Consider the following 16,370-nt stretch of genomic DNA (forward strand, 5'->3'; position numbering starts at 1 on the left):
AGTGCAGCTGTCCAGTGGTCTGTAGCCCCCTTGACTTCAATTAAATCTTAAGAGAAAACTCGCCACATAGGACTTTCTGCTGGAGGGATGTTACTCTCATCAGGTGATGGTATGTGCAAGTGATCTTGGGAGACGGGAGGAATTGCCATGGACTGGACAACCAGCATGTAAAAGATTTAACAGAATAACAGAGTTGGAAAGTACCTTGGAAGTCTTCTAGTCCAACCCCCTGCTCAAGCAGGAAACCCTAAACCATTTTGGCCAATCTTCTTAAAAACCTCCAGTGAAGGAGCACATACCTTCTGGAGGCAAGTTATTCCACTGATTAATTATTCTAACTGTCAGGTAATTTCTCCTTAGTTCCAGGTTGCTTCTCTCCTTGATTAGTTTCCATCCATTGCTTCTTGTTCTGCCTTCAGGTGCTTTGGAGAATAGGTTTCTCAGCCCACAGAAGGAGATGGGGCACAGCAAGCATTTTAGAAGGGACCCTCCCTAGTTTTCCAGAGAGAAAAAGGGAAATAGGTAAATACTTTAGGTTTGCAAGGTTCTGTTACAATAGAGAGAGTTAGTGTACAGTGTTGTACCTTTTCCCTATACAACCTTGAAGGATTGACATATGATGGAGGAAAAGTACTTACCAGTTGGTGACTGCTGACTTAAATTTTATGTTTACTCTCCAGCCAGGAATACCATTTATTCCATGTGAAATAGTACTCGGTGTCCTCCTTGTCCTTCATTTCCATAGATAATCTGTCCATCTCTGCACATTCGTATATTTTTTTTTAATATGATGTGATCTGGAGGGGTGTCTGGTTGTTTCCAATTTTATGCTATCACAATTCTACTTGCCATTAGTATGTGTAATATGATATATTGTATACTTCTCTGCATTTTCCTTTCCAGAATACCCAGGAGAAACAGTTTCGGCTTTCTATCTTCTGCCCTGTTATTTCATCCACCCATTTTTTAATCTTGCCCCAAAATTTCCTAAACTTTTAGCCTCTTTTTGTGTAGGAGTATTTGTCTTTCCATTTTTTATTTTTTGTTTTCATTTTGAATTTTTGACTTCCTGTATTTTGGCAAGCATGTACAATTTTTTTTACAAAAGAACTGGTATATAAATTAAATACACAAAATACTGTTATACAAATCGCAGACCCATCCACAAAAAAGAAACCACCTGCACGTATTGATTTTCCTAGGTCAATACTTTTAGGATTGAAGACGAGTAAGAAAGCTTGAAATGGATTAACAGATATTCTGTCTTTAAGATCCTATAATGGGATAGTGTGCTTTTGATTACACTTGTCTTCCCACCCTAGTAAAGTATACAAGAGCACTGAACAAAAATAATTGATGGGGAGAAAAAAATACCAACACATTTATCCATCCGGATTCATTATGGTTTGGAAATTCTGGTAACTAATCTAGCTGTCTCTTTCTGAGAAACATCAAGAACAAAGAAGATCACAGATGCCACTATAAGCACATGCTCCCGAAATATAAAGTCTTGTTGAAAATGGATGTGTTGTGTATGTGTCTTTATGTCCAAGTAAATATGGTTAGAGAACTGAACGTAAATGTCCTAGAGGATACTAAGTTAAGCAGATAAATGTGGTTTAATCTTCCCAGATGGTTGACCTTTATAGCAACCTTTCTAAGGATTAGTGCTGAAGAGGACAGGATGAGCTGGAGAAAGGGGGAAGGGAATAGGCACCAATTGAGAAGGAAGAAGAGGGTGCTTGTCTTACACATGAGTGTAGGCAATGCCATTGGGGGGAAAAAAGGAGGGGAGCACCAAGAGTTAATTCATAAAGGAGAATAATGAGTCGTAGAGTTAACTGTATGAGTTCATATGGAGTAAATACACAAGTAAAGTCCATTTCAGGCTCTCACATTCAATTTCTCAAGCTTGACTTTGATTTTGTAGAGTTTGCATTAAGATTGATATGCATTTGGGTGCACATTTCTCAATGCAGGGGTTTTTTTTGTGGGTGTGATTCTGCCCAGGTTTTGCAAAGAATTTAATTATAAGTGTAAAAAAAAAAAAAGGCATAATGATTGCCTACTACAGAATTCCAGATTCCTAAATAATCTGATATTCCCCTGTATTATTGATTGTTAGTACATTTAAATAAAAAGGGAAACAAGAAAGAATTTATCAAATGTAATTCATTTTCTATATTTTCACAATTTAAACTGAATCTTAGTTAAAGTAAATGTTAATGAATTTATGTAAATATAGATTAATTTTAGAGAAATGAATTTTTAATATGTTTCAGCTCGTATATTGATTCAAAAATGTAAAATGGTTCATGTTTGCATTCACTTTCCTATCATACATTTATTAAAAATCCCTGAGAAATCTAAGTAGTTGATATAAGTTTAATAAATAAAAATAATGCTTTAATTAACATTAGGCTAATTTGTTGGCCATTCCTATTGCACCATTGACCAGATATACAGAATGCAGTTATCTTATAGATATGAATGTAAAATGAATCAGTTAGATTAAGGACCAGATTTATGTTGTTTTGTTGTTAGTTGAGAAGTCGTGTCCAACCCATCGCAACCCCATGGACAACGTTCCTCCAGGCCTTCCTGTCTTCTACCATCCTCTCGAGTCCATTTAAGCTCACCCCTACCCGGATTTATTGGTTCCTCCAAAATAGAGTCAGTTATGACAAACAATAGCATTAAATAAAGTCTCTTTAAAAAATGCCTTTTATGTCTTTGTGAGAGACGTGTTTAAAAAGAACATATGTTTTTGGAAAAGCTATTTGGAAAATACCTTGCAATCAGGAAAATCTTATCAGGAAAAGAATGCTATTAGGCAAATTTTGATATAGAACAAAGGGTTCATCAGAGAATTTTCATTAAATTTGATAAAATAACAAAGTTGGCTACAAACGCTTTCTGACAGAAAGTTGCAAACAAAAAACAGGGATAACACAGCTGATTTTTTAGAAATGGATTAACTAGACTGCTACACTAATACAGAATAAAAACAAGGTAGGGATGTATACATATACAATGCCACATCCATGAGTATAAACCAAAACATTTTGGGGGTGAGGGGGAAATTGAGAAATTATCACCCCAAGAAGAACTCTTGTTAACATTTACTTTCCCCCCTAACATTTAATTTTTTATATGCCATGAGTTTCGTACATAGAGAGTGCAGAAAATTAGCACCCACCCCTCTCCTAGAAGAATGAAATATTCTCGGAAATATTAAAAAGGCAAAATATTATACCTCCCTGTATGAGAAAAGGAGAAACGTGCTCTTGGAAAGCAGACCTTTGTTAATAGCCCCAGAAAGACTGGGATATCCTATCTACAAAACAAAAGGCCTTCAACTTCAGGGTGATAGGATTAGCCCTCACTCAAAATCCAAACCAGGACAAAGCCATTAATCCATAATAGGAATTGCCCAACAGTCTTTCAGAACTCAAGCCTCTTCATTACATCACCCAGCGCAGTTCAACCAAGCTTATCTCAGACAAATTCCTAGGATTTGCACATGACCCTTACAGCAGCCAATGGGATATATGCCCTTGCCACAGGAACAGGAAGCTCAAGTTCAAAGCCCAAGAGACAGTGTAAATAACACTCACTCTCCACTCCATGTGTTCAATTGCACCAGGACCATGTGCTTAATGGTTCTGCTCCATTAAACCAGCTTTCCAAGCAGCCATTTTTCTAGTGTCTTTCCCCCCACCTGGAACTGAATCCAGATGGACATTTCTTCCAACAAGAGAATTTGATCATAAACTTCCCTCCTGCCTTCTTTGGAGCAGTCCACCACTTTGAAAGATGCAAAAAGGAAGGTGGCCTTTCAACATGAGAATGACATAATGGCAAGTAGATCTTTTGGACCACCACTAGATGTCAGCAAAGACCTAAGAGAAACCTGTCACTCTGCTGCCATGTAGTGGTAGCTGGATTATTACAACATCATACAGTTTAATAGTTTACTGAAATCAAAATATAATTATTAAACTTTCAGTATATGGTACAGATTGAGGGGAATGGGACAACTTGCCACAGCCAACCTGCTGTGGCAAACTCACTGTGGCCAACTTGCCACAAGACAATTCATTGCAGGACAATTTAAACAATTCTATTTAATTATTTAAAATAAATAAAAATTATTTTAATTTTTGCGATTCACATTTTATTTTGTCCTTCCTTTTGCATCCATTCTTTAATTAAGAGCCTGTAGTACAGTGGACTAAAGAGCCTGTAGTACAGTGGACTAAGCACTGTTATTAACATCTGCTGCTTGCAATTACTGCAAGTTCAAATCTCACCAGGCTCAAGGTTGACTCAGCCTTCCATCCTTTCTAAGGTAGGTGAAATGAGGACCCAGATTGTGGGGGCAATAAACTGACTTTGTATAAATATACAAAAGTATGAAGGTTATTGCTTAACGCATTGTAAGCCACTCTGAGTCTCCGGAGAAGGGCGGCATATAAATTAAAGCAAATATGTATATATATATTCTATTCTACCATATCTTTGATATTAGTGTAACTCTTGTCCCGCAGCCACTTGTCCTGTGGCGAGATGGCCGTGGTGAGTTGTCCCACATTGAGTTGGCCATGGCAAGTTGGCGGTGGTGAGTTGGCTGTGGCAGGTTGGTCATGGCAAGCTGGCTGCAGCAAGTTGTCATAGATCCCAGGTTGAGACTGGCAAGTCAAGGAGAAACAGGTCCCAGGCTAGCTTTGGCAGTTATTGTAATTATATCTCTACTCTCAAAGCCGCACTGCAACCCACTGTTGTGTATGAGGATGTCTTCCTGTCTACAACAAAGATTCTAATCTAGCAGAGTTGTGCCTAAACTTTATATCAAATCAAGATGAGAAGTTGAACCAAGGATTAAGTGTCTGGAGATTGGTAATTTACTGCCAAGCCTAGGTATGAAGTTTGACAGATATGGCAGCACTGTAAACATCTCCATACAATACCTTGTGTATTAACATCCCTTTCTTGTGATCTATTATTCAAGACCTATCAAGCCACAACTGTGACTAAAGTGAAGAAAATGGAAAAAAATCTTGTGGAACTGGGAATTGTCAGTAAATTCTCTTGTTGATAAACTTGGCACCACTAATGCTGAATGAACGAATATTGATCATTCAAGCTGTGTGCAAAATATGACAATTCAAGGACATCTCAAAATGTTTCTGATTCAGGATACTTTCTAGATGACACCATTAAACCAGGGGTGAAATCCAGTAGGTTCTGACAGGTTCTGGAGAACCGGTAGTGGAAATTTTGAGCAGTTCGGAGAACCGGTAGTGGAAATTTTGAGCAGTTCGGAGAACCCGTAGCGGAAATTTTGAGTAGTTCGGAGAACCGGCAAATACCACCTCTGGCTGGCTCCAGGATGGGGTGGGAATGGAGATTTTGCAATATCCTTTCCCCAGGAGTGTGGAGGAAACGGGGATTTTGCAGTATCCTTGCCCTGGAGTGGGGTGGGAATGGAGATTTTGCAATATCCTTCCCCTGCCACACCCACCAAGCCACGCCATGCCCACCAAGCCATGCTCTGCCCACCATACCATGCCCACCAAGCCATGCCCACAGAACCGGTAGTAAAAAAATTTGGATTTCACCACTCCACTAAACTGACCTTATCTGAAGGGGATTCAGCGCAGTCCAGAAGGGAAACTAAATTTTCCAACATTTTTTTTTTTTACAGTTCTTAATTGTTTTCAAGAAATTTCTGTTCTTTAATCACTGCATTTCATACACTTCTAGTTCACTTTGGGGAAAAAAATCAATGGATTAAAAGTGCAGGACTGGAATCAAAGCAAACAAACACAGGGGCTTATCCCAACATCACTAACACAATATTAAATAACTCATTATAACTTGATCCTGATATAGAAATTCTCCGTTTTAAGTGGATAAACCAGAGAAGCATTTCATTATACTTTACCTGGAGGAGTTGAAATGCTTAAACAATTTCAGAGCAAGATGCCTCTGAAAACAAAATTTGGCTCCAGGGGACTGAAATCTTTCCTTGCATGATAAAAGCTACCTGGATAATGAAGTTCTGTATTGCTCAAATAAATGTTTATTTCGGCATGATTTAGGTGTACTGTTGAAAGGTATTAAGATAAGCAGAGTAAAACAAATGCTTATACTGTAATTTGAAAACAGCTTTCTTTATGAGAAGATGGTTTATCTATTGGTTGCCGACCTCTGAAAGAAGAACAGTAGAACAAGTGCAACTCCAAGTAGACGCAGGAAAACTGCCTTATTTCAGTGAGGAACAGGAATTTTTTTTAGTATACTCACAGCTCTTCTCTCTGATCGTATCTTAAACCAGGGGTCACCAACCTTTCGGACCTCAGGGACCACTAAATTCATAATTTTAAATCCCGTGGACCACTAATATGATCTGCCTAATGACTAGCTGGGTGGGGGTGGCTAGGTGGTCATATGACTGGGTGGGTGTGGCCAACTCGATGTCATTCACATCAAGGGGTGTCTTGCCAGACTCTACTCACCCCTCCCCTTCCAGCGACTCCTCGCCCGGGCTCCTTAGTGTCCCAACAGGAAGCATTTGTTGGAGCTAAGCAGCCACCACGAGAAAGAGTTGGCAAAACAGCTCAGTTTAAATTGGATCTGATCGAGAAGGAGGCTCAGTAGAAGCACCTAACTGAGGACTACGAGCATAGGCTTTCCAAGCAGAGGGAAGACCTGTGGTAGTGCAAGGCCAGGTACATGCGCCTGGAGGCTCAGCGGACTGAGATGGTCAGCCAGTTCCAGGCCATGATGCAGTCCCACTGGAACGAGGCCCTCCAGCCCTTCACCATCAGCAGCACTTCCCTCCAGCCTTCACCCAAAGCCCCACACCAGGAGGCCAAAGCAGACCCCAAGTCAGAATTTCTGTCCCCCTCCGACCCACACAAAAAGACCCTGAAGTGGGAGATTCTCTGCAGCAACACAAACGTTCATTGCACGTATCCAGCCATAGTTTGAGGACCCCTGATTTAGTGCGATATAAAAAATGCAAATAATTTTTCTGCGGACTACCAAAATGTTCTCGCAGACCACCAGTGGTCCACGGACCACCAGTGGGTGACCACTGTCTTAAACTTAACTAATAAGCACAAATGGGTTGACCTGTAATATATGTGTTAGCCTTGGCAGTTAAAAAAAATCAAGATGCAAAAACTGTAAATCTAATAGCGTGTGGTTTAATAGCAACATTTTCAACATTTAACATTTGTTTTTTAAAATGTTTTAATCAGTTTGTAAGCTAATGTTCTAGAGTCCTTTCCCTTCCTAAGTCAATAGACATTGGAGCTACATTGGTTACAATATTACTCAACTTTCCCCCAACTTGACCCCTACAAATATTTGACGGTTATAATCAGAATTTCCTTCTGTTGACCATACTTTCTGAGATAATTGAAGCTGTAATAGTATTAATTTTGAGTCTTTCATAAGTAGATTGGTTCTTATGAATGAATCCTCGAGTAATATTTTTTTAATGTGAACGCTCACAACTCAACTAGAATGTTTGCATCCATTCGCATGATCCCAAGAGAAGAGATAGAATGTACTGTCCTCCAGATGGGGTTGTTAGAAAAGGATCCCACAGTAAAAATGGAAAGGCCATTTCTGCCAAAGCCTTTTTCCATGTTGTTTCCTAGGTCAGAGATTCTGTTTGCTAAAGAATGGCCAGGAACAAAACATTCCTTTAACATAAGCTAAAGTAGTAAGCATGTTCTCTACACTCCATCTCTCCCCCTCTTCCTCTCCCTCTTTCCCTCCCTCCCTCTTCCACTCTCTCTGTCTCCCTCCCTCCCTCTCCCTCCCTCTCTCTCTCTTTCTCCCTCTCCCTTCCTCCATCTCCATCCCTCCCACCCTCCCTCTCCTTCTCTCTCCCTCTCCTTCTCTCTCTTCCTTCCTCCCTCTCTGTCCCTCCCTCCCACCCTCCCTCTCTCCCTTCCTCCCTCTCCCCCCTCTCTCTCTGATGTTCTCTATCATCTGGGATTGCTTTTTCCTTTTTCCTGGAGAAGTAGGGATAATTCAAAATAAAGGTGTAGGAAGCAGACACCCAATCCTTTTATTTTCTAAGGATGCCTCCTGGGTCAAATACTCACATGGCATGTTGCTGTGCAATGTGGCATCATTCTTTTAAACTTTGTTTCAATTAAAATTGTGTTTATATGAAAAAAAAATCAAATGGTGCATGGAATCTGTAAGTGTGTCACAGTGGTACTCACACTTTTTTTTTAATTTGATTTATATGCCGCCCTTCTCCGGAGACTCAGGGCGGCTTACAATGCATTAAGCAATAGCCTTCATACTTTTGTATATTTTATACAAAGTCAGCTTATTGCCCCCATAGTCTGGGTCCTCATTTTACCTATCTTAGAAAGGATAGAAGGCTGAGTCAACCTTGAGCCTGATGAGATTTGAACTTGCAGTAATTGCAGGCAATTGTTAATAACAGCACTGTTAATAACAGTGCTTTAGCCTGCTGTGCCACCAGGCTCTTTTTGGCATATATAGTCACAGACTGTTCTCTAGATGGGATAATGGCAGGAACAAATGCATCAAAATTGTCCCAGTTCTGCTGGAGACAAGATTCTATGACTGGAGCTCTGTAAATAGAGATCTTTTGAAATGAAATATATTATCAAGACATAAGCTATACAATATCATGCATCCCATGATCTGCGTGCCTGTTGAAATAGCTGTCAGTCTTTAATTGACCCTCTTCTACTTCTGCATGAAAGCCAGTTTGGGTATAATACTTAAGGTATCAGGCTGCAAACTGGAAAACCGTGAGTTCTAGTTCTACCTTAGCAATAAGACAGCTGGGTGACGTTGAGCCAGTCACTTTCTCTCAGCCCTAGGAAAGAAGCAATGGCAAACCACTTCTGAAAAAAACTTGTCAAGAAAAGTGCAGGGATTTGTTCAGGCCATCTCCGAGAATCAGACATGATCGAAAGGGAGGAAAAAAAATCCAGTGGTGAAATCCAAATTTTTTTTACTACCGGTTCTGTGGGCATGGCTTGGTGGGCGTGGTGTGACTTGGTGGGCGTGGCTTGGTGGGCATGGCAGGGGAAGGATACTGCAAAATCTCCATTCTCACCCCACTCCAGAGGAAAGATACTGTAAAATCTCCATTCCCACCCCACTCTGGGGCCAGCCAGAGGTGGTATCTGCCAGTTCTCTGAACTGCTCAAAATTTCCGCTACTAGTTCTCCAGAACCTGTAGAACCTGCTGGATTTCCCCCCTGAAAAAATATCCGTCTTATGTCCTTCCAAGCATGAACTGATGAACCAAGTATCCTTTTCAGGAACTAAATTTGCTTCCCATATATTTTTATTTAACAAGAAGGAACAAAAAGATTAGATTTTTTTGTCAGCAGGTATTTGCTACATGCTGACAGTAACAGCAGTTTTTTTATCCTCCAAGGAAATGGCCATTTGTAAACAGAAAAGAAGGAGAGTATTTCAGCACTGAAGATAACATGGGAATAAACTCCTGGAGCTTGAAAAGCCCTGTTTCCTGTGGAGAACTGCAGAGCAACAGCCTAAAGAATCAATGCACACAGCATTGCTATTGCTGAGCGGGAGATCCAGCTGGTGGCCAGATGTAAACTTTGTAATAATTATTCTGCACAGAAAGCTGAATGTTGTTGTAATGGAGACTTTCTCTGCCCCATATTTTTCCAGTGGGAGCATCTAAAAGCTCTTCTTACTTTAATAAAGACAGATGTAAAACTGTGATGGAGGACATTTTACTATGATGAAAATGGATCTCCATTTTCTTGTTCAAGAAGTGCCCTTCAAATGGTATCCGGGAAAAACTTTAAAGATTTCTTCTGTTGGCTGGTAACAACACCTACCCTCACCACAGCCCCTTGATCTCTCGATCTCTCTCTCTCTCTCTCTCTCTCTCTCTCTCTCTCTCTCTCTCTCTCTCTCTCTCTCTCTCTCTCTCTCTCTCTCTATATATATATATATATATATATATATATATATATATATATATATATATATGCATATTCTTTCTAGCCAGGTTTTACCTACATAAACTAAGTTGTTCTACAACTTAGGTAAAGTTGTTACGTAGGTAAAACCTGGCTAGAAAGAATATGCACATAAAAGCCTACGAAAAAGAAAAAGACATATATATATATATATATATACATATACATATACATATATATATATATATACTGTATGTATGTATGTATGTATGTATGTATGTATGTATGTAAAGATAAAGTTCCCCTTGCATATGTGCCAGTCGTTCCCAACTCTAGGGGATGGTGCTCATTTCTGTTTCAAAGCTGAAGAGCCAACGCTGTCCGAAGATGTCTCCGTGGTCATGTGGCTGGCATGACTAAATGCCACCAAATGGCACCAAATGCCACAGGGGCACGGAACGCTGTTACCTTCCCACCAAAGGTGGTCCCTATTTTTCTACTTGCATGTTCTACGTACTTTCGAACTGCTAGGTTGGCAGAAGCTGGGACAAGTAATGGGAGCTCACCCAGTTACGCGGCACTAAGGATTCAAAAGCATGTGTGTATACATGTGTGTGTATGTGTATGTATATGTACACACACACACACACACACACACACAACTTCTGCTGAACACCGGCTGCCAGCAGTTTGGCAATTCGAATCTCACCAGGCTCAAGGTTGACTCAGCCTTCCATCCTTCCATGGTCGGTAAAATGAGGACCCAGATTGTTGGGAGCAATATGCTGACTCTGTAAACCATTTAGAGAGGGCTGTAAAGCACTGTGAAGTGATATATACCAGTAAGTCTAAGTCAGGGGTGAAAGCCAGCAGGTTCTGACAAGTTCTGGAGAACCAGTAGTGGAAATATTGAGTAGTTCAGGGAACCGGTAGCGGAAATTTTGAGTAGTTCAGAGAACTGGCAAATGCCACCACTGGCTGGCCCCAGAGTGGGGTGGGAATGGGTTTTGTAGTATCCTTCTCCTGGAGTGGGGTGGTATTGGAGATTTTGCAGTATCATTCCCCTGCCACACCCACCAAGCCACGCCCCACCAAGCCACGCCCACAGAACCGGTAGTAAAAAAAATTGAATTTCACCACTGGTCTAAGTGCTATTGCTATACCAGATTTTGATTGTTACATTGGTCATATTGGCTGGAATTCTGAAAGTTTTGCGCAGCAACACTTGGAACACCATAAATTTCCCATGGATAGAAGGTGCTGTCAAATATCCTCCATCCACAGCTACCTTGCTTGAATTCAATCATTGTGCCTAACCAATATTGCAGGAGGTACCGTCAAGCTCCTAACTGTATGAGACAGGACATCCGTTTCACTTTCAACATTTATTTCTATGAAATATATAGATCACAGAAGCTGGATGGGTGATTTCCATTGGGATCGGAGGGTGAGTGGAAAAATGATAAATTGGTATTTAGAGCAAAAAAAAAAAACCTCCAAAACAGGTGGAAAAAAAGCTAGTCCGGGCAAAGAAAAATATAACGAAATAGAAATCCTGCCTGGTTTTGAATCACAGTCTTGTATATGTTATGCAAGGTTTACAACCACTATGCTATTTCTACATTTATTTATTTATTTATTTATTTATTTATTTATTTATTTATTTAATTTGTATACCGCCCTTCTCCCAGAAGGGACTCAGGGCGGTGAACAGCCAAAATTAAAAATACATACAATACAAAAGTTAAGATAATTAAAAAGAATTAAATCATTGGCTTCCCAATTTAAAACCCCCAAGTCTATAAAATTTAAAATCCCAATTAAAAACCATTTAGGCTAGGCCGGCTTGGTGAAATAAATAAGTCTTCAGGGCCTTACGGAAGGTACGAAGGTCCGGGATCAGTCATATTCCAGGAGGCAGCTCGTTCCACAGGGAGGGTGCCCCCACAGAGAAGGCTCAATGGGAAGAAGTAGAGAAACTATTAAAATGCACGTTAAGTATTAGTGATTGAAGAGGAGCTTCTTCCTCTGCAAAATAGCCAATAAATAGCTATGGTTGGTGCTTGGTGCTCTCTAAGCTTCCTTGTTTTCTTGCAGATGTTTCAAACTAGGTAACATCATCAGTGCTAAGTAAGGAGTGCAGTTTGTTATCAGTTTATATTCTGGTGGCTTGACCTGTCAGTGTTGGTGGGGTTAAAGATTCCTTGGCTGGACTGTTTACTGTTGGATTCTCTGCAGTTTTTTTCTTGTTTACATTATTGTTGGTCTGATGTTATTCCTGGAGTTAATCTATGCTAATCTGGGTCTGATTGCTGGTGGAGAGGTGCTTGGGTGTTTTCACTCCTGTTTTGGTTGGTTGATTGTTTCTTTTGCATAGTCTATAGATCAGTGGTGAAATCCAAATTTTTCTACTACCAGTTCTGTGGGCATGGCTTGGTGGGTGTGGTGTGGCTTGGTGGGCGTGGCAGGGGAAGGATACTGGTAAATCTCCATTCCCACCCCACTCCAGGGGAAGAATACTGCAAAATTGGGGGCCAAAAGCCCTAATAAGCAGGTACATACAAAAGAATGAAGGCTATTGCTATAAGTGCATTGTAAGCCACCCTGAGACTTCAGAGGAGGGCGGCATATAAATTGAACTAATAATAAATTGAACTAATTGAACTAATAAAAATCCCCATTCCCTCCCCACTCCTAGGGAAGGATATTGCAAAATCTCCATTCCCACTCAACTCTGGGGCCAGCCAGAGGTGGTATTTGCCAGTTCTCCGAACTACTCAAAATTTCCACTACCGGTTCTCCAGAACCTGTCAGAACCTGCTGGATTTCACCCCTGTTATAGATGTTGTTATGTGTCTCTTAATGGCTAATTTGTCAAAGTGCCAGGCTTCTGGAAATTCCCTGATGTTTTTGGACTTGGCTTGGTCTAAGATGGTCACATTTTCCCAATTGAAACTAGGGTTAAGTCTGTCTATAACTATGGTTAGCTTGCAATTCACTGAAGTGCACTATCTGAAATTATAGCCTTCAGGAAACAAAACACAAAAACTACTCTGGATATACAGCAGAAAAACACACCCTGTGATCATTTTGATAGTGAGGGATGGATTAATAAAGGGTGATGGACATTCAGTTCTGGCCTCCAAAAAAAAGTTGCCTGCTTGTTCTGATGATGGGGCAGTTGAGTAGTATAGATAAGCCTGTTGTGACCTAGGCTTCCTGAGTCATTAAAACACATGAGTAGTCACAGAAACCTCCTTTATTGCAACAGCCGTGAATTATGTTCATTCACAGCTGAGTCCCAATTAGTTCCAAAAAGTCCTTTGGGAGAAGTCCTTCAGGATAATCACCAACTTTTATCTCCCTTGACACTCTGCCAAAGACCTACTTGGCAAAGCCACACGGATTCCAGAATCAAACAGAGATGCCGACTAGGAACAGAATTAACAACGTTGCTTTCCTGCAAAGTGCCCACCTGACTTTGTTCCTCTTTTAAACCTTATGGGAGGGGCCAATCATCTCCAGGCCTTACTCCCAAGTCGTCCCTTTTGTTTTAACTGTTCGTGCCTTCTGGCAGCTCTGCACATGTGTGCACTAGGAACAGGCTCCTCCTGTTCCTCTGCCTCTCTGCTGTCCAACTCTGGAGGCTCCTGAGTCTGTGCATCACTCCCAGATGGCCCTGGTCCCAACCTTGCCTCCAACGCAGAGCCCTCGTCCGAGCCTTCCCCAGACTCCAGGACTGGCCCATGTTCCTCCATCGCCTCCTCACTGTCCGACTCTGCTGCCAGCTCTGGAGGCTGCTGGTGGACCACAACAAAGCCACTCTTTGATAACCAAAATCTAACGGTCTCTTTCACGAATTGAATGTTACTATTTGAAGTTACAACTGCCAAAACATCTTAGGGAGATATTTACGTGAGCGAGATTCGAACAGCTTGACACAATGATCAGATGTGGGAGATTCCATTCCATATCCTACAATGGACGTCTCTGCATTTGCGCAGTGGCAGAGGTAGAAGACCTGGCTTACATCCTATTTGACTGTTGCCTGTACTCCTTATGCACAGTCACTCAGGCACTCGTCACTTTCCGCCTGGACTACTGCAATGCTCTCTACATGGGGCTCCCCTTGAGGAGCACCCGGAGGCTCCAACTGGTGCAGAATGCAGCCGCGTGGGGGATTATGGGAGCGAGGGGGTGCTCCCATGTGACGCCTCTCCTGCATGAGCTGCATTGGCTTCCAGGTGCGCTTCAAGGTATTGGTTACCACCTTTAAAGCGCTCCATGGCATTGGGCCTGGGTATTTGCGGGACCGCCTTCTGCCGCCGATAGCCTCCCACCAGCCAGTACGCTCCCACAGAGAGGGACTCCTCAGGGTGCCATCAGCCAGGCAGTGTCGGCTGGCAACCCCCAGGGGGAGGGCCTTCTCTGTGGCAGCACCTGCCCTCTGGAACGACCTGCCCCCAGAGATACGTATGATACCAGATCTCCGGGCTTTTCGCCGTGTCCTAAAAACCTTTCTTTTTCACCAAGCAGGGCTGGCGTAACCCTCCCCCCTTTTGAGATGTTAGATTTTTAATTGTCTATGGGTTTTAGTCGGGATTTTAAATTTAGGCCAAAGTTGTGTTTTAACAAATTTTAAATTTTGTATTGGGATGTTTTTATTTTGGCTGTGCGTCGCCCTGAGTCCAGTAGGAGAAGGGCGGTATACAAATTTAATGAAATAAATAAATAAATAAATAAATAAATAAATAAATAAATAAATAAATAAGAGGGTGAGAGACAGGTACCTTGGTCTTACCTTGGTCTATATACCAAACGAATGACCCATTCGGATTCCCACATCAAAACAACTTACCTTATGTGAACCTGAAAATAACATTTAACACAGCACAGTACTTAAGAAAAAATGGTTCGGTTGAGATTGGCACATGTGGGACTGATTGGGGTAGATTGTAGGGCTGACACCGAAATATAATTTTATCATATTTTATCTACATCTTAAATTATTGTATTTTATTCCAATTTCATTTTAAATTGTATTTTATCCAATTCCTTTTATTTTTAGTAATAATTTTTATTTTTTAGTAATAATTTATTTCTGGAACTCTGCACTTTGATATGGCACAAGGACTAATCAATAAATATAATAATAATAATAATAATAATAATAACAACAACAACAACAACAACAACAACAACAAATGCCATGAAAGCGAAGATACAAAAATCCACCGACATTCCAAACTGCTGACTTTGCAACAACAAAGTTGAAACTGTTTCACATTTAATATGTGAATGTAGCAAAATCACACAAACTGATTACAAAGCTAGACACGACCGAGTTGCTAAATTAATCCACGGGTCAGTATGTAAAAAATACAACCTACCTGTATCCAAAAAGTCATAGGAACATAAAGTGGAAAAAGTTATAGAAAATGAGAAGGTAAAGATCTTGTGGGACTTTCGAATTCAGACAGATTGTCACTTGGAACACGCCAGATATTGCAGTTGTCGAAATACCTTGTACAATGTCCAAGAATTTTATAAGATACATCAACAAATTTCAGCTTCCTGCAATAACACCAGCAGAACTGCAAAAAACTGTGCTATTTGGAACATCGTACATCTTAAGAAGGTACTTGGTTAACTGGTTAAAGATTGTATGATAAAGTGGGCACAAAATTTTGCAGAACCAGTGATGTTGGAAACATGGGAAAAAATATGGGTTCAGAATGTTAAATTTACACAATCGCAGAATTTGAGGGAAAATTTTTATAAAATGTTTTATAGGTGGCATTTAGATCCTAAGAAGTTATCGTGTATGTACCCTAATGTTCAACCAAAATGCTGGAGATGTGATTGCCTAGATGCCACATATTATCACATGTGGTGGACTTGTAAGAAAGTGAAGGCTTTTTGGATAAAAATTTGGTGGGTCATGCAAAATGTTTTGAAGAAAAAAATTCAGTTCTCTCCACAATTGTTTTTATTGGGTATAGTTAAGGGTTTTACATTGGGTGAAGTAAAGCTGATATTGTATATGATTACAGCAGCAAGACTACTGATAGGTCAATATTGGAAAAATGATGCTATCCCCACTATTGAAGAATGGACTTTGAAGATGGCTAATTTTGCAGAGATGGCGAAGATTTCAGCATATCTAAAAGATCGGACACAAGAGACTTATGTATGGGAGTGGAAAAAGTGGATAGATTATGTGCAGAATAAATATCAAACTAGGAAATATCAGATAGCTTTTAATTGAAGGTATTATATAGTGATAGAATAATTGAATTGTGAAAATGTGAAAAATATATAGGGGGTGGAGGGGTTCAAGTTTTATAAAATATGTTTTTGATTTGGATTATATTCTGTGGAAGTCCGGGGGGAGGGGAGGGT

The sequence above is a fragment of the Pituophis catenifer genome, unplaced genomic scaffold (assembly GCF_029215685.1).
Source record: "Pituophis catenifer annectens isolate HBS135680 unplaced genomic scaffold, rPitCat1.0.hap2 SCAF_2, whole genome shotgun sequence".
NCBI classification, from domain to species: Eukaryota; Metazoa; Chordata; class Lepidosauria; order Squamata; family Colubridae; genus Pituophis; species Pituophis catenifer.